Here is a 19580-nt window from a genome sequence, read left to right as displayed (position 1 = left end):
CTATTTCCTGGCATGGCCCGGGCCGATTCGGGCCAGGCCCAAGAATCATTGCCGGCGCACCGGCCCAGTGGTGCGCCGGTGGAAAGTTTGCTATTGCCGGCGCACCCCTGGGCCGGTGCGCCGGCAATGATTCTTGGGCCTGGCCCGGTTGTGATATAACCAGGTATGTGGTGCGCCGGCAATAACCCTGGATCAGCTGTAATTAGGACTTAACCTTTTTTCCCCTTCTTCTCCCCGCACAGCCACATCTCCAACCCCCACCATCGAGCGCCGCCGTTCTGTCGCCACCTCAAGTCCCCCTCTCGAGCGCCGCCGTTCTGTGCCCCGCCACCGCCCTCCACCATCCCCTCGACCATCCCCCACCACCTGCCACGTACGCCGCCGCGGAAGACCAGTGGAGAAGGAGGTGCCGCGCGCCATTGGAGAAGGAGGTGCCGCGCGCGAGGGGACATCGGCGCTGCCGTTGGAGAAGAAGGAGCCGCGCGCCATTGGTGAGCTTCCCGCTCCCCTTCCCTCTCCCCTTCCCTCCCCCTTCCCTCTCTGTTTAGCTAGGGTTCTTCCTCATCTCCGGTGACCCAAGCCGGTTAGGGTTCTTCCTCGTCTCATACCCTGGTTCATTTAATTCGTGTTTAATACCCTGGTTAAATTTGAATGCTAAAATTGGTTTGAAAAGCTAAAATTTGATGTGCAACAAAATTTCCCAAAAAGGAAGTTTGAATGCTAAAATTGGTTTGAAAAGCTAGCAGTATTGTTCTCTGGTTTTGGTTCTTTATGTTCATAGGAGGTTAATTGCTAGCAGTAGCAAAAAAGGAAGTTGCAGTAGGAAAAAAGAAAATGAACATAGGTTTGGTTCAAACATGAAAAAAGAAAAATGAACAGTGGTTTGGTTCAAACAAGAAAATGATTTTAGTTGCAGGTATGTTAGTTCTTCATTAAATGAAAATGAAAATGAAAATGAAAATGGTTTTGCTAAATGGTTAAATGAAAATAAAATGCTCATGCTTATGCTACTGCAATCAAGTTGAAAATGAACTTTATATATGTTGGTTTTGCTAAATGGTTAAATGAAAATAAAATGCTCATGCTTTTGCTAAATGGTGTTGCATGCTCATGCTAATAATATGAATGAAATTCATAGGTTAATTTGTTCTCTGGTTTGAAAAAGGAAAATGAATGCTAGCAGTATGTTAGTTCTTGATTAAATGCATTCTCTGGTTTGCTAGGTAAAGAAGCAGCAGGTTTAGCTCACCAAACCATTTATAAAATGCCCAGAAAATGCTAGCATCTTGACTGGTGTTCTCTGGTTTAAAAATGCTAGCATTTTGGTTATGGTACTGCCAATTCATATAAAGTTCATAGGAGAAAAGAATGCTACTGCATTTATTCTCTGGTTTCATAATGGTTCATGCTATATATATGAAATGCTCTCTGTAATTTTTCAACTAGAAATAAAATGATGCAGTAGCTTTAAATGATATAGCAATAAAGTTGAAAATGAACTTTATATATGTTGGTTTAGTTGGTTTAGATGAAATGCAAATGAAGTAGCTAGCTACTTTATGCTACTTTATGAAGTAGGTTTAGTTCATAAAAAGAACAAGTGCTGTTGAAAAAAGAAAATAAAATGCATGCTACTGAATTAAGAATGCTAGCAGTAGCAAGAAAATTCTTTAATAAAAATGCATGCTACTGTCAAATTATGTTAGCAATAAAAATAAAATGCTCTCTGGTTTTGCTCTCTGGTTTGCTAAAATGACACATGTGAGCTTCTCTGGTTCATTTAAAAGAAAATGAATGCTAGCAGTAGGTTTCATTTAATTGATTTAGTTAAATGCTAAAAATTGTTCTCTGGTTGGAAATTGTTCGCTGGTTGGAAATTGTGATATAGAAATAACTAAATGAAAAAATGTAAATAGCTAGTATTAGTTGGTTTAGTTGATAAAATTTGTTCTCTGGTTGGTTTAAAAAGAACAAATGCTATGTTCATTCTCTGGTTCATTTAAAAAGAACAAGTGCTATGTTCATTCAGAGAACTAGTATACATTTAAATTATATAGATGTTCATGCTATTCTATAAATTCTATAGATGTTTGCTGGCTAAAATTCTGGTTCAATTCATTCTTTTAAATTCATTCTCTGGTTCAATTCATTTATGCTTGTTTGAGAATTTGAGATATGGTGGTATGGTGGTTCAATTCATTCTCTGGACAAAAGAAAATGCCATTGCAGAGAAAATGGTCCCCTTAACCAGAGAAAATGGTCCTCTGTAGAAATGGAGAAATGTTTCCTAGAGCAAAAGCATGTTTCACCTAGCTTGTTTGATATGCTCTAAAATTTATGGTATTATCTTGATGTTTAAAACTTCTATTGAATTTGAAATTAGTATTGCAAGAGTGTAGGATGCTGCTAATTGTTGATGTACATGTTTTGTGGTTTGAACAATTCTTAGACTGTTGTTTAGTAACATCCTATTGTTGTTAGTAGGACACCTGGGATGTCTATTCCTAAGTTGTCATGTTGGACATCTGTGCACTTGGTGCCGCAGAACTGTTGAACCTTCAAATTCTATTGGGATGCTGCTGTTGAGCCTTCGAATTCTGCTATGATGCTACATTGCTGCATTTGAAACTTGACTGTTTGCTGGCTTGTTTGATTTCCTCTATAGTTTGTGATCTTACCTGTTGTCTGCACTTTTGCTGAATCATGAAATAGTGTGGTAAGATGGTTGCTATATATACATCTTTGTTTTCTAGTTTGAAAAATTCTCAGCATGTAGAAAGGAAGAGATGTTATCTCGGTAGCACAGAAAGTGCACATGGAAGTTTCACCCAACATATTTGATTAGCTATGCAATTTGTGGTCTTATTTGATTGTTCCCATACTTCGGTTGAATTTGGAATTAGCCTAGCTGGAGTGTATGATGCTGCTAAGCAGAGTTTGATGGAGGTTGTCAAGTGTTATTCACTATGTTCATTCTCTGGTTTTAAATGGAGGTTGTCAAGTGTTATTTTTATGCTGATGTAAAATGCCACTGTAATGTATATGCTAAAAAGCTAGCTACTGTAATTTATGTGGTGATGGTTATGGTGATGGCATGGTTATGGAGATGGTTATGGTTATGGTTATGGCATTTCTATGTTTGCATTTCTGTTACAGGGATTGAGTTGCTATTGAGTGCCGGAATGTCGATTCATTTCCGTTCCGGCAATTCTAGCACTCGGCATGACCAATTTTTAGCAAAGGTCATGCCGAATTTTTCCGTGAATTCTAACTCTTTTTCGTCTTCTATTAGTGCAAGCCACCATGTCGTCTAAAGAAGAGTTAGAGGAGCACTACAATAGGCACTTCTTTAGGACGGAGGAGGATGCCGAGGCCGCTGGTGTTGGCGGCGACGAGGACCATGAGATGGAGGATGCCGCTGGGGGTAGTGCCGACGAGCCGAGCGGCAACGAGGCAAGCGCCGCCGCCGGGGGTAGTACCTACGAGCCTAGCGGCGATGAGGCAACCGGCGCCGCCGGGGGTGGCGGCGAGACAAGCGGCGACGATCCTAGCGCCGCCGCCGGGAGTAGTGGCACCGGGACAAGTGGAGCCAAGAGGCCGCGGAAGGCAAGGCGCCAAAACATGGTCGGCACCGGCAGAGACACGATCACGAGAGGTGGACCCCGCCAGTGGTTGGCCGGTGTTGCCTAAGGATGTTGCCAAGGGGTACGGCAACCAACTGGCATGTATCCTCCGAGAGGTCGTCAATCTCAACGAGACGGACCTCCGAGCTGAGAGCAAAGCGCCTTTGCGAGCCCAGCTCATTGCGAGGTTGCACGCACGATACAAGTTCCTAGGCGACTACGCCTCCAGTCATCAAACCAACAACATTGTGAACTCACAAGCCCTCCTGAAGTTCACCAAACACCTCAGCAGCTATAAGTACATGGTGCGGAGGCTGATTGCTGAGGGCAAAGGTTTCGAAGAGGTCCACTCCGCCTTTCCGCATGTCACCCAGGCGGACTTTGATGCTTTTGTGGCCAATGAAGAGCTACAAGCAACCAAGAATCGCAAGTTGTGGGGGAAGGAAATGCGGGAGCTTAACATCGGCAACCACAACCTTGGGAGCCGTGGGTACGAGGGAAAGGAGCCCTATTGGGCGAAGGAGGACGAGGCGTATGTAAATGCCGGCATTGAGAACCCCTGGCTCAAGTACAAGGACCCGCTTGAAAGAAGATTCATCAGGTCCCGGTACCATAAGAAGAAACTAACCGGGGAACTTGTCACGGACCCGAAGGTCGTAACCGACATAATTTGGTTCACGAACGACCAGAAGGTCCTGGCGTTGGAGAAAAAACTAGTAAGCAATTTACCGGTTTTATTAGATCAAGTATCGTTCATATAATAGTAGCAACATTTCTAAATGGTTCGCGTTTCTTCCGCAGGAAGAAGAAAGACAAAGACTTTCTCAAGCCTCCCAAGGTGACGAAGGCTCCTCGTCCCAGGCGTCGACGGGCAGGGTAGCCTGGGACAAGCCTCTCGTACGGGCGCTAAACATCGTTAATGAGCATTCACCGACGAGAAGGCCGCATAGAGGCCGTGTGGCTGGCGCCGGTACAGGCTACAAGCATGGTCACTATGGCTTGTCGTCTGCGGCCGATAAAAATGCGCGTAATGAGAGGAAGCAGCGGGAGGCGGAGGAAATGAGGGAGTCAATCCTAGCCCAAGTCCAAGCTGGTTTGGTACCGCAACTGGTACCGCAACTCAAAGCTACACTCGTACCTGAAGTCAAAGCTGAAGTCGCCGCTGAGTCCAAGCAGATTTCAACGCTATGCAAGCGTGGTATGAGGGTGGCAAACAAGGCCCCCCGAAAATGCAAGTGGTTAGCTTCAACGGCAGCAACTCGATGGTGCCGCCGTCCGCCGGCAATGACAATGTTATAATGGAGACTCCTCCGGCCGCCGGCAATGTCGCTGGTGCTAGGGATTCACCGTCCATGCCGGGTAGCAGCCCCTCCGTCACTTGCACGCCCGCCGCCGCATGTGCTGGCCCGTCGACATTAGCCGAGCTCAACGCCCTCACGGTAATTAACTAATGTGTACATCAAGTTAATATATTAGTTTCGTCATCCTTGCCCTCTCTCTAACGCCATACACATGTTCTCGTAGGCGCTCTCGACGCCATGCACCTTTTTGATGAGAGTAAACGACGAAATCAAAGACGTCGCGAGGGGGTCCATCATTCGGCCCCTGGATAAGAAGTGGCACACACGAGATATGGCGGATGACGTTTACCGGGTTGAAGTGGATCGGGCGTTACCGGGCTATGAGGATTTGTTTCCTCCTAATCAACCGCATGGTGCCGATGACGATAGCCCATTGAATCTGGCCTCACTGAAGGGTTGGGTACTGCTATGGCCGAAGACCCTAATTCGGATCAACACCTACTCGGGGTCGACGGCAAGCAAAGACAAGCACCTTGCGGCGCCACATGTCAGCGTCCCTCCACGACAGCCAGCGGCGCCCGTGGTCATCGCCCCACCAGAACGGCCAGCTGCGCCAGAGGTCAGCGCCCCACCACAACAACCCGGGCCACCGCCGTGAGGCCGAGGAATATGAACGTGACAACTTCCAATGGGATATTCCTACGTCTTCACAAGTTGTCCATGAGGATGCGCCGGGCTTCAAATATGTGTGCTCCAAGAAGCTGTTCGATTCTCAAGAAATGGCTGATGAGGAGGAAAATCCTGAGGAGGTCGCCACCGCCGCCGTCAAAAATATGTTGAGCCCAAACACACTCCGTGCTACGGCCACTACGGCGATGGATGGTCCAGCACTACAACCCAAGAAGAGGAAGAGGGCAAATAAGAAGGACGCCCAAGACAAGGCGGCGGCGGCCAAATCCAAGGACAAGGTCCCACTCCTTGACAAGTTGCCAAACAATTGGCGACCTCTGCATCACTTGGGTCAACCGATGCTGCCGGAGCATGTCGTGAAGAAACTCACCCCGGATATGAGGAGCTTGCATGAGACTGTCTTGCATGTGGAGAACCTTCTTCTCAAATCAAAAGATCCTGGTTACCCTCTCTTCGTGGCGAAGGTGCCAACTGGCATGAACTTCGTCGAGAAGTACCCCGCGGACTTGTGCTTCATCCGGTTCAACGACATCTTCAGCATCTATCGCATGCAAGCGCTCCACTTTAGTGTGGTTCGCCTAGTTGCTCTTAGCATGTCTTCCCAGATTGTTAAGGAGGGGACGCCGACCATCGCGATCATGGACCCCTTCTATATGCGGGAGAGCATCATCTGCAACCCTGGGGATCGCGCGATTGCCACCCAGCAGGTCGAGGATTTCATGCTGGCGAACATTAAGAAGGGCGCCATTCTCATCCCTTACTTCCCCGAGTAAGTAATCACTCGCTAGTCCCCCATCACCATTCTATCCTATATCTCCATTTGCATTTCCAAAGGTTAATCCGTGTGTTTTCCGCAGAGACAAGTTCTGCACCCTCATCGTCGTGCACCCGCAACACTCGCATGCAGTCTATCTCGACTCGGGTAGGGACCGCAAGAAAGACTACTCCCACATCAGGGCCCTTCTCAATGATGCTCTCACCGGCTTCGCCAACAAGGCAGGCCCCCTCAAAGTAGAGAGGAAATCCCGAGGAGGCTTCGTCTTAACCCACACAACCAACTTCCCCTGCCTCAGGCAGTCGACGCCCGACAATGGGATGGACGCGTGGTACGCCATCCTTCAGATGCAGGAGTACATAAAGTACGCAGATGACATGTTGCTGCCAGATAATCTCAGAAACAGGTTTGCAAACATGGCGGATGTCCCTGATAGAGAGATTAGAAAGAACTGGGGTCGCATCCAGCAGTTCATTTGCACGATAATCCTGCAGGATGTCAACAATAGGTCTGGCGAGTTCTTCTACGGCTATGGTCTACCACCTAATGACGAGATAGACCTCCGCTTGGAGATGTCGCGTGATGAGAGGCCGTTCAACTCGCTTGAGGGCTGCCGTCCATTCCCCCCTAGGCGTACAACCTGATCCTACGACGGGAACACTTGCTAAAGCTTGAACGATATGTCCTTGAACTTCCGTACTGTAATAATTGTTATATATTCCCATAGAATCGACTAGTTGCTTTTATTTAGTTGTATGAATGTGCATGTGAACATGTGTCTGTAGTTTCATTTACTTTGCTATATATTTCAAGATTATGGCGTACATAGCTTAATAATTATTTGCATTTACTCGACCACTACTTGCCTCGTATTTGGAGTTCGCCGATGATTAGAATGTTCGGTCAATCGTACACTCGGGGGTGGAGCCAGTGAGCCTTGGTGCGACGGCCACAAGTATCAATCTATTGTGCATCCTACCTAGCCTCACTGACTCCATCCCTGGATGTTAATATTTGTTTCGACCGACAAAGTATGAGGCACGCTATTTAATTCGTACTACTTGTCTTCTATTTGAGTTCGCACTTCTTAATTGCATTGGCCGATGATTAAAATGTTCGGTCACTTGTACACTCCGGGGTGGGGCCAGTGAGGCTTGGTGTGAAGGCCACAAATATCAATCTATTGTGCATCCTACCTAGCCTCACTGACCCCATCCCTGTATGTTATTATTTATTTCGACCAACAAAGTATGAGGCACATGCTATTTAGTTCATACTACTTGTCTCTTATTTGAGTTGGCACTTGTTCATTGCATTGGTACTAACGTTTTACTTGTCTTGTGAATGGAGATGCCGACGACATATGTCGTGTACAAGGGAGGGTTCCTGGAGTCTACGACGCATCGGGAGGACTGTCGGAGACAGGTGCACCATTTCAGCGGCAACAGCTACAAGGGATACCCCACTAGGGTGGAGGCGGAAGGAAGATACGCCCGTTATCTAGCGGGAGAGATGAGGGACATGAGGAGGAACCGGATGAAGACCATGGCCTTCGTGATGATGGTCATGACCATGTTGGTCATGTTCTATGTGATTCTAGTTTAGGTTAGGACCTACATTGTGAGGTGTATGACGATACTTGTGACGACTATGTACCAAGACTTCTAACTTTGTGAAACTTCATCGTTCGGTGTTGCATATGCACATGTGTTGTATGAATCAACACATTCCGAAACGAGACTTGCGTATTTGTGTACTGATACCGAAATGAAACTTGGCTCTCTATGTGCTTCTCATATTGCATGTAATACTGTATAAATATGAACTGCGTTGTAAATATATACTGCTGTCAAAATTGTATTGTAATATGCTGGAAAAAAGTGGAAAAAAGAATTTTCGAATTAATTGCCGGCGCACCTAAATGAAACATTGCCGGCGCACGTAGCATGCGCCAGTGCTGGAAGCACTACTGCCGGCGCACCTGATAGTGCGCCGGTGGAATAGATCTTTGCCGGCGAAGCAGGGTGGTGCGCCGGCAGTAGCTGAGATATCGCCGGCGCACTACCTGGTGCGCCGGCAGTGTCCGTTTATCACCGGCGCGTTCGCACCGGCGGGCTCGTGGTGCGCCGGCAATGGGGGTTTTAGGTGCGCCGGCAATGGGCCTTTCCCTAGTAGTGATGCGGCGTGCAAGCTTAGAAGCCCAGCTAGGTGGCTTCTCATCCATGGGGGTAACATCTTCAAGAGGAGAGTTGTGGCGCTTGGTCCTCAAAGACTTCACTTCATGGGATGTGATATTGAGAGGAATGGAGTGAAGGAGTGTAGTCTCACAAGTATCAACCCAAGTGTACTCAATGAGCTTCATAATGTACGGAGCATAGGAGGGAAGCTTCTTCTCCATCACACATGACCACATCTCATGGTAGATGTAGTCCATCACATCAAGCTTCTCACCGGTGCCCTTCTTAGCAAAAGAGTTTTCCATTAGATCCACTTCATATAGATGTAGCTCATCAAGGTTGCCACCCTTTGGTACAGTGGTTTCCCGGTAGACTCTAAGCATAATGTCCCAAGTAGGGAGAAGATCCGCACTCTTGCCCGGTACACCCCAACCGGGGATGTAGAGGTTCTCCAAGACTTCCCTTGTTTGAGCCCATGAACTATCATGGCACCTCCAACCATTTGCATCTACGCCCGGGTAGCAAGGGTATCGAAGGGCGGCTCCAAACTTTGCCAAGTTCGACTCAAGGAGCCTCTCATGAGTCATCCACCGAAATGTTCTAGCTTCATCTTGCTCAAAGTGGACGGTGGCATAAAATTGTTGAATCAACCCGATATCATAATCCTTGTTGAGCTCCATAATGGGATAGAGCCCAAACTCTCCACACATAGCATAGGCTTCATCAAAGTACTTGGAAGCGGCCATCTTTCCGGTGTCAATGGCATGTTGAGGGGCTACCCCTTCTTGAATGGCACATAGACCTCATAGAATATCTCCTCTTGAGTCTTGTTGTGGAACCGCTTATCCCCAACCCTATTGTTCCGAGGGGTGAGGTAAGGGTTCATATCACGGAGCTCCTTGTACTCAAGGTATTGCATGTTCTTCACGGATACATGGATGTTCTTGCCTCGAACAGCGGGTGACTTGAGCCTCTGAGCTGCTTGCTGACGAGAGGTGAGCTTGGATGGCCTAGTTTGCTCAAATTCTTCCTCAATTTCATCCACATGAGACTTGCCTCTCTTCTTGGAACCACCTGGAAGGAATCAAATGGATAGGAATGATAAATGAGTGCACACAAGCAAGGAGGCCAAAACCAGAGCTTGCACAGGATATTGGGTAACAGCAGAAAAATTCGCCAGGCCAGAAGTTCCGGTGAGAACCGGCGGAAGTTCCGCCCCGGGGCGGAAGTTCCGGCGTGAAGTGCCGGAACTTCCGGCTGTTCGAAAACAGCGGCAGTTTCTCACCAGATCTGCGGCAATGGCTTGGTGAACCGCATTACCACGACATCCTATGCACGATCTAGTAGGGGAAAGGCATCTAGAGATGTTCTACCATAGCTTTGCCTAGAGTATGCCCTATAGTTCATCTAGTGAGGTCTACCCACACATAGAGAGGGAGAGGGCACAAACCGGGGGGAGCCATGGAGGAGAAGAGGGAGGGGATGCCGATCCACGAAGTCGATCCAGCGGGGGTCACCGGAGGATGGAGATCCGGCCGGAGGGAGGAGCAGCCGCCACAAGGAGAGAAGAACACGAAATAGATCTTGGAAGGGGGAAAAAGAGGGAGGCAGGAACTGCTCCCCGTTCCGGATCATTTATATAGTGGAATCTTAAGGGCGGAAGTTCCGCTCGTTGGAGCCAGAACTTCCGGTCCCTCAGAAACCACCTTAACCAGTCAGGACAGCGACAGGAACTGGCGGATACACTCCAGCCGGAAGTACCGGTCGGAACGACCGGAACTTCCGGTGAAACATGAAACCTGTGCCAGGAACAGATTTTTGACAGGAACAAGGTGCACTTGGAGAAGGTGAAGGATATGGATTAGATGAGATAGGCTTAGGACATATATGCCAAACTGTGAGATGGTACATGATCACTCATTTTTGCAAATAATGCAAATGAAGGCCAAAAATGAGTGATTTCCATAAACAAGGAGATGTCAATAAAATCCAATGAAGATCCAAATAACTCCAACTCTTCACGAAGAAGAGTGTGGTGGCCTAGGCCACCATATATGAGTGTTATGGTATGGCACCGCAAAGATATATCTTGGGTCCAAACCAATACTCATCATTTAAGCTCACATATCAACATATGATATAACGAGAATGAAATCTTTAATGTTGGCATTATGGGGGGGAGGGATAGCTCAATAATTTTAACCGCACTCCCCCTATTTCCATGCCCACATCTAAACCAAATAAAGTTTTGAGACGAAGGTGTGTTTGCAAGATGGTCAAGCTATACTCCTTGAATCAATGATATTTAGCTCATTCCTCAAATAAATGAACCTTGCTTCATCAAGAGGCTTCGTGAATATATCGGCAAGTTGATCTTTGGTAGGAACATAGATAAGCTCAATATCACCACGGGCAACATGATCCCTAATGAAATGATTCCGGATCTTAATATGCTTTGTTCTTGAATGTTGCACCGGATTATAGGAAATCTTGATGGCACTTTCTGTTGGAGATATGCCCAAGAGGCAATAATAAAATGGTTATTATAATATCTTTGAGTTTATGATAATGTTTACATATCATGCTATAATTGTATTAACCGAAACATTGATACATGTGTGTTATCTGAACAACAAGGAGTCCTTAGTAAGCCTCTTGTATAACTAGCTTGTTGATTAATAGATGATCATCGTTTCATGATCATGAACATTGGATGTTATTAATAACAAGGTTATGTCATTATGTGAATGATATAATGGACACACCCAATTAAGCGTAGCATAAGATCACGTCATTAAGTTATTTGCTATAAGCTTTCGATACATAGTTACCTAGTCCTTATGACCATGAGATCATATAAATCACTTATACCGGAAAGGTACTTTGATTACATCAAACGCCACTGCGTAAATGGGTGGTTATAGAGGTGGGATTAAGTATTCGGAAAGTATGAGTTGAGGCATATGGATCAACAGTGGGATTTGTCCATCCCGATGACGGATAGATATACTTTGGGCCCTCTCGGTGGAATGTCGTCTAAAAGCTTGCAAGCATATGAATGGTTCATAAGAAACCACATACCACGGTACGAGTAAAGAGTACTTGTCAGGAGACGAGTTTGAACGAGGTATAGAGATACCGATGATCAAACCTCGGACAAGTAAAATATCGCGTGACAAAGGGAATCGGTATAGTATGTGAATGGTTCATTCGATCACTAAGTCATCGTTGAATATGTGGGAGCCATTATGGATCTCCAGATCCCGCTATTGGTTATTGGTCGGAGAGAAGTCTCAACCATGTCTACATAGTTCGCGAACCGTAGGGTGACACACTTAAGGTTTGATGTCGTTAAAGTAGATATGGAATATGGAATGGAGTTCGAAGTTTTGTTCGGAGTCTCGGATGGGATCCAGGACATCACGAGGAGTTCCGGAATGGTCCGGAGAATAAGATTCATATATAGGAAGTCATTTTATAAGATTTAAAATGATCCGGAAGGTTCTACAGAAGGTTCTAGAAGGTTCTAGAAAAGTCCGGAAGAAATAAGGATGGAAGGTGGAGTCCCAGAGGGACTCCACCCACCTTGGCCGGCCACCCCACCAAGGAAAGGGGGGAGTCCCACTTCCCCTAGGTTTGGACACTTGGAAGGTTTTTTGTTGGGGTCTTATTCGGACACTTTGACCTAAACCTTGGGGCTTCCACCTATATAAAGAGGGGGAGAGAGGGGCTGGCCGGCCACTCAAACCACCACCATGGCCGCACCCCTCAAGGGTGCCCTAGCTGGCGCCCCTCTTCCCAAACCCTAGCACCCCTCCTCCACCACCTCTCCCGCATATGCTTAGCGAAGCTCCGCCGGAGATCTCCATCAACACCGCCACCACGCCGTCGTGCTGCCGGGATTCCGAGGAGGATCTACTACTTCGGCTGCCCGCTGGAACGGGGAGAAGGACGTCGTCATCAACACCGAACGTGTGACCGAGTACGGAGGTGCTGCCCGATCGTGGCACCGTGATCAAGATCTTCTACGCGCTTTTGCAAGCGGCAAGTGATCGTCTACCGCAGCAATAAGAGCCTACTCTTATAGGCTTTGGAAATCTTCAAGGGTTAGTCTTGATCATCCCCTCGTTGCTCCCGTCTTCTAGATTGCATCTTGGCTTGGATTGCGTTCTCGCGGTAGGAAATTTTTTGTTTTCTATGCAATGAATCCCTACAGTGGTATCAGAGCCGTGTCTATGCATAGATGGTTGCACGAGTAGAACACAATGGTTTTGTGGGCGTTGATGCTCTTGTTGTCTTTAGTTTGAGTACTTTGCATCTTGGTGGCATAGTGGGATGAAGCGGCCCGGACTAACTTTACATGACCGCGTTCATGAGACTTGTTCCTCGTTCGACATGCAACTTGTATTGCATAAGAGGCTTTGCGGGTGTCTGTCTCTCCTACTATAGTGGAGATTCAATTTACTCTTATATTGACAACATTAGTATCACCGTTGTGGTTCATGTTCGTAGGTAGATTAGATCTCTCTCGAAAACCCTAAACCACGTAAAATATGCAAACCAAATTAGAGACATCTAACTTGTTTTTGCAGGGTTTGGTGATGTGATATGGCCATAATGTGATGATGAATATGTATGAGATGATCATTATTGTATTGTGGCAACCGGGAGGAGCCTTATGGTTGTCTTTAAATTTCATGTTGAGTAGTATTTCAAAGTAGTTGTAATAGTTACTACATGAGGTGAACAACCATGAAGACGGCGCCATGAACCTTGACGCTACGCCGACGATGATGGAGATCATGCCCGTTGATGATGGAGATCATGTCCGTGCTTTGGAGATGAAGATCGAAGGCACAAAGACTAAAGGGCCATATCATATCACATATGAATTGCATGTGATGTTAATCCTTTATGCATCTTATTTTGCTTAGAACGCGACGGTAGCATTATAAGATGATCCCTCACATTAATATCAAGATAATAAAGTGTTCTCCCCTCGTATGCACCGTTGTACAGTTCGTCGTTTCGAAGCATCTCGTGATGATCGGATGTGATAGATTCAACGATTCACATACAATGGGTGTAAGCCATGTTGCACACGCGGAATACTTGGGTTTGCTTGACGAGCCTAGCATGTACAGACATGGCCTCGGGACAACGGAAACCGAAAGGTTGAACACGAGTCATATGGATGATATGATCAACATGTTGATGTTCACCATTGAAGCTACATCATCTCACGTGATGATCGGTTTTGGTGTAGTGGATGTGGATCGTGTACCACTTAACAACTATGAGGGATGTTGTATTAAGTGGGAGTTCATTAGTAATTAGATTAAAACATGAACTAATTATCATGAACTTAGGCTGAGTAGTATTTTGAATTATTTTTGTAGTATTGGCATCCGTTTTCTACCATGCGCTAGTCTTGTTATTGAGATAGAAATACTGTTAAGTCTGACAAGAAACTTTACGGACTGGTACCGTATTATTAAAGAATCAAGAAATGATTAAGTCCTATTGCAAACTTTTAGTACACCTCACATTGTTGATTCAAAGAACTATGGTTTCAATTAGTACCTAAAGTTATCTTGTCTCCGTGAAACTTGAAGTTCAAATTTGTTTGAAAAGTAAGGAGCTGAAAATTTAGTTTTCAGAAATAATCAAGGTATGAGATATATGTGATATCTAAGACCTTATTGCAAGATGATAGAATATAATTTGGTGAGACTACATAAACTCATAAGTTTTATGGGAATGTACGAAGGTTGAAGACGCAAAGGCGTCCCAATCCTCCAACTATTGGGGCACTAATAATATTCGCATATTCATGAAGTGATCGTCCTTAGTATGCACCGTTGCTAAGACTCGTAGTTTCGTAGCATCACGTGATGATCGGGTGTTATAGATTCTACGTGTGCATACAATGGGTGCAAGCCAGTTTTGTACATGCGAATACTAAAGTTAAACTTTACGAGACTAGCATGTATAGACATGGTCTCGGAAAGTCGTCATGATGGATAAATTTATGAGTGAAATTGTTCATTGTATTACAAAGTTACTAATAGTGAAATCTAGAACACTTGTCATATGATGATCAACTTCAAAATAAGAACCTCAAGGTTATTGGTATTAGACCAACAAACCTAGAAGTTATTGATGTTGAAGTGTTTTTCTGAATAATGAGGAAAGCTAAAAGAGAAACTGCAAAAGATTTTTTGGCAGAAAGAAAGAAAAGACTAGAAAGTCTAGCTCAGGTGTATATAAATGATATACATGTTATGGTTGTATTCCTAGTTAGGTCACACTATGAAATTCTTGGGTATTAGTACTATAATTGATTGGTATGAAGTGTCATACAAAACAACGCAATACAAGAATACAATGGCCTAAGTGACTGACAAGGAATATGATAAGAATGCACGTCTGGAACAAAAATAAAGTGTTATTATGTTCGTCGTTGGCATTCTATCTAGCCCTTAGAATCTATAATAAAGAACTTAATAATTGTTATTTTGCTCTGGTCAAATGAAAACAATGAGTTGTTCAAATTATGACATTACTCCATGTACGATGGATAAGTTATTATAAATCTTAATGGTGAAACACACATAAGTAACACTGACGCTAAAATGCCATAAGGCAAATGATTTGAATTCCACTTATTTGTGGAACCGCCATTTAGGTCATGTTAGAAAGGAACGCATGAAGGAACTCCATGCAAATGGATTTTTGGAGTCATTTGATTTGTTGAATTGTTTGGCGCTTGCAAAATCTTTTCTAAAAAGTAATGACTGAAATACCGTTCATAGGCCAAGAGTTGAAGCAGACGCTAACTTAGTGAAAACATACATAATGATATATGTGGTTCACTGGGCATAGTTGTGTGCGGGAGATTCTTCTACTTCATGAAAACTTTCAACAATGAATTGAGTATATATGTGGATATATTCAATAAGGAAGAAGTTTGAAATATTTGAATGGATTCAAATAAATTTCAACATGAAGTGGAAATCATCGTAATAGAAAAGTCAAATATCTATGATTGGATCATGGTGAAAATATTTGAATTACGAGTTTTAGCGAACATCTAAGAGAGTCATGAAATTGTTCTACAACTCACATTTCTTGGAGTATCATAATGATGATATAGTATCCAAGAGATGTATCCAAACCTTGTTGGATTAATGATGAGATTAAATATTATGATGCCATTATATTTTTGTGGATTATGCTTTAGTGACTACCCCTTTTACACTTAATAGAGCATCATCATGATCGGTTGAAATGACACCATACGAGTAATGGCATGGGTATGAATCCTAATAGTCTTTTCTTAAAATTTTGGTATGCATAGCATAAGTAAATAAGTTTACAACCAAAATCGGATGAATGTCTTTGTTGGTTATCCCAGAGAATTGATTGGGAATTCTTCCCACTATGTAGACAAAGACAAAAGTGTTTGTCAATGTTTCTTATTTCCAAGAAATTGTTTCTAGCGAAGTATTTGAGTGGGAGGACAATAGAACTTGATAAGGTTTATGAACCTGAGCATAATGATCAGAGTAGCGCAGCATCGGAATTGGTTCCGGAAGCGGCCACGACAATCATGGCTCCCATGACTACAAAGAGTTTTAGCCATGGAGATCGAAGTCCTTATTGAACCTTGTAGGTATGGTTTACTTTGTGATCAAATAAATGATTTGTGGACAAAGGATTGATTTTGAACAATGATAAACCAACTACAAACAAAGAAGTTATGATGGGCCCTGACTCCGTTTAAAATGGCGATACGCCATGAAATCCAAAATAGATGAATACTTATTGAAAGTAAATGGATCTATAAAATAGATGAAGCTTGACTTGTCGAAAAGTTGTTTGCGACAAAGTTCAAAGAGTTGAATACAATAAGATTAGATCTTCTGTAGCAATGCTTATAGTCTACGTGGATTATTCTAGTAATCACTACATTTTTCTTTTATGAGATATGATAGTAGGATGGCAAAATACATTACTTATCAGAAGTGTGTATTAAAGGTGTATACAAGATACAACCAAGAGTTTTGCTGGTCCGTGGAATACTAGATAGGTATACAAACTTCAATTGGATGAAGTAAGTATCATGGAGTTAAAATCTTCACTAGATGAAATAGTCAAAGAGTTTTTGATTTCATCAAAGACGATGAAGAGACTTGCATTTGCAAGAAATTAAGTGGGAGCGCTGAGACATATTTATAATACTTTATGTAGATGATATATAGTTGGTTATAAATGATGTAATTATATACTTGATTAAAAAGGTTTCATTGAGAAATTAACTTCAATGAAAGGATATGGACTGAAACAAATTTAGTGTCAAGATCTATGAAGATAGATTGAAACACATAATATGTTTAAGTCAAAGTACATAGAATAGATATTGAAATAGTTCAATATAGAAATATTAAGAAAATATTCTTGTCATGTTAAGTTTTAACAAGACTTGAGTGTATCTGACACTCGATGAGTAAAAACACATGAGTTATTTTAGATCATGAATAATATGTACATAATCAGATATCTTGTGCTCTAAAACGTTAGGAGCATATACCAGAATGATTCATGTGATGATCATTGAAAAACAGTAAGAATATTCTTGAGTACTTAAGAAGAACCAAGAATATATATATATATATAGTTTTTGTATGAAGAAATGACAAACAAATCGCTGTAAAGTGTTGCACCGATATTTGTTTTGTCACATATGAAAATAAAATTTCAATTTCAAATTAGACTAAGTGTTGTTTAAAAGGTAGCACAATGAGCTAGAAGTTGTCTATGCTAGATTTAGAAGAGTTCTAAATATTGTGACGGATTCTACAAAAGAAGGCAGAGTATGTCATTGTTTTGACAATGACAAAGGATGTTAAGTCAAAAGGTTCTTTTAGAACTTGGTGTAGTTCCGACAGAGTCAGAACTTTGAAGCTATATTGTGTGTGACAATATTAGTGACATATTTCAGACCGCGGAATTAAGGTTCCACCAGAAGACCAAACATATTTAATGCCGACTCATTTGGAAATGAGTGATGCATTGAGACGCAAATGAATTACAAAATACATATGGTTCTGAGTATGTCAGATCCGTTGACTGAAACCTCTCCCGTGAGCAAAACATGATAAAGCACCGGAAGGCCAAGGTGTTATATCTTTACAAATCTAAACTAGATTATTGACTCTAGTGCAAGTGGGAGACTGTTGGAGATATGCCCAAGAGGCAATAATAAAATGGTTATTATAATATCTTTGAGTTTATGATAATGTTTACATATCATGCTATAATTGTATTAACCGAAACATTGATACATGTGTGTTATGTGAACAACAAGGAGTCCTTAGTAAGCCTCTTGTATAACTAGCTTGTTGATTAATAGATGATCATCGTTTCATGATCATGAACATTGGATGTTATTAATAACAAGGTTATGTAATTATGTGAATGATATAATGGACACACCCAATTAAGCGTAGCATAAGATCACGTCATTAAGTTATTTGCTATAAGCTTTCGATACATAGTTACCTAGTCCTTATGACCATGAGATCATATAAATCACTTATACCGGAAAGGTACTTTGATTACATCAAACGCCACTGCGTAAATGGGTGGTTATAAAGGTGGGATTAAGTATTCGGAAAGTATGAGTTGAGGCATATGGATCAACAGTGGGATTTGTCCATCCCGATGACGGATAGATATACTCTGGGCCCTCTCGGTGGAATGTCGTCTAAAAGCTTGCAAGCATATGAATGGTTCATAAGAGACCACATACCACGGTACGAGTAAAGAGTACATGTCATGAGACGAGTTTGAACGAGGTATAGAGATACCGATGATCAAACCTCGGACAAGTAAAATATCGCGTGACAAAGGGAATCGGTATCGTATGTGAATGGTTCATTCGATCACTAAGTCATCGTTAAATATGTGGGAGCCATTATGGATCTCCAGATCCCGCTATTGGTTATTGGTCGGAGAGAAGTCTCAACCATGTCTACATAGTTCGCGATCCGTAGGGTGACACACTTAAGGTTTGATGTCGTTAAAGTAGATATGGAATATGGAATGGAGTTCGAAGTTTTGTTCGGAGTCTCGGATGGGATCCAGGACATCACGAGGAGTTCCGGAATGGTCCGGAGAATAAGATTCATATATAGGAAGTCATTTTATAAGATTTAAAATGATCCGGAAGGTTCTACGGCAGGTTCTAGAAGGTTCTAGAAAAGTCCAGAAGAAATATGGATGGAAGGTGGAGTCCCAGAGGGACTCCACCCACCTTGGCCAGCCAGCCTAAGGGAGGAGGAGTCCCAAGTGGACTCCCCACCATGGTGGCCGGCCACCCCACCAAGGAAAGGGGGGAGTCCCACTTCCCCTAGGTTTGGACACTTGGAAGGTTTTTTGTTGGGGTCTTATTCGGACACTTTGACCTAAACCTTGGGGCTTCCACCTATATAAAGAGGGGGAGAGAGGGGCTGGCCGGCCACTCAAACCACCACTATGGCCGCACCCCTCAAGGGTGCCCTAGCCGGCGCCCCTCTTCCCAAACCCTAGCACCCCTCCTCCACCACCTCTCCCGCATATGCTTAGCGAAGCTCCGCCGGAGATCTCCATCAACACCGCCACCACGCCGTCGTGCTGCCGGGATTCCGAGGAGGATCTACTACTTCCGCTGCCTGCTGGAACAGGGAGAAGGACGTCGTCATCAACACCGAACGTGTGACCGAGTACGGAGGTGCTGCCCGATCGTGGCACCGTGATCAAGATCTTCTACGCGCTTTTGCAAGCGGCAAGTGATCGTCTACCGCAGCAATAAGAGCCTACTCTTATAGGCTTTGGAAATCTTCAAGGGTTAGTCTTGATCATCCCCTCGTTGCTCCCGTCTTCTAGATTGCATGTTGGCTTGGATTGCGTTCTCGCGGTAGGAATTTTTTTGTTTTCTATGCAACGAATCCCTACACTTTCATTGTCACAT

This window comes from Lolium perenne, chromosome 3 (assembly GCF_019359855.2).
Source record: "Lolium perenne isolate Kyuss_39 chromosome 3, Kyuss_2.0, whole genome shotgun sequence".
Classification (NCBI taxonomy): Eukaryota; Viridiplantae; Streptophyta; class Magnoliopsida; order Poales; family Poaceae; genus Lolium; species Lolium perenne.
The sequence above is the reverse complement of the archived record's forward strand: the minus strand, read 5'-3'. Positions refer to the sequence as shown.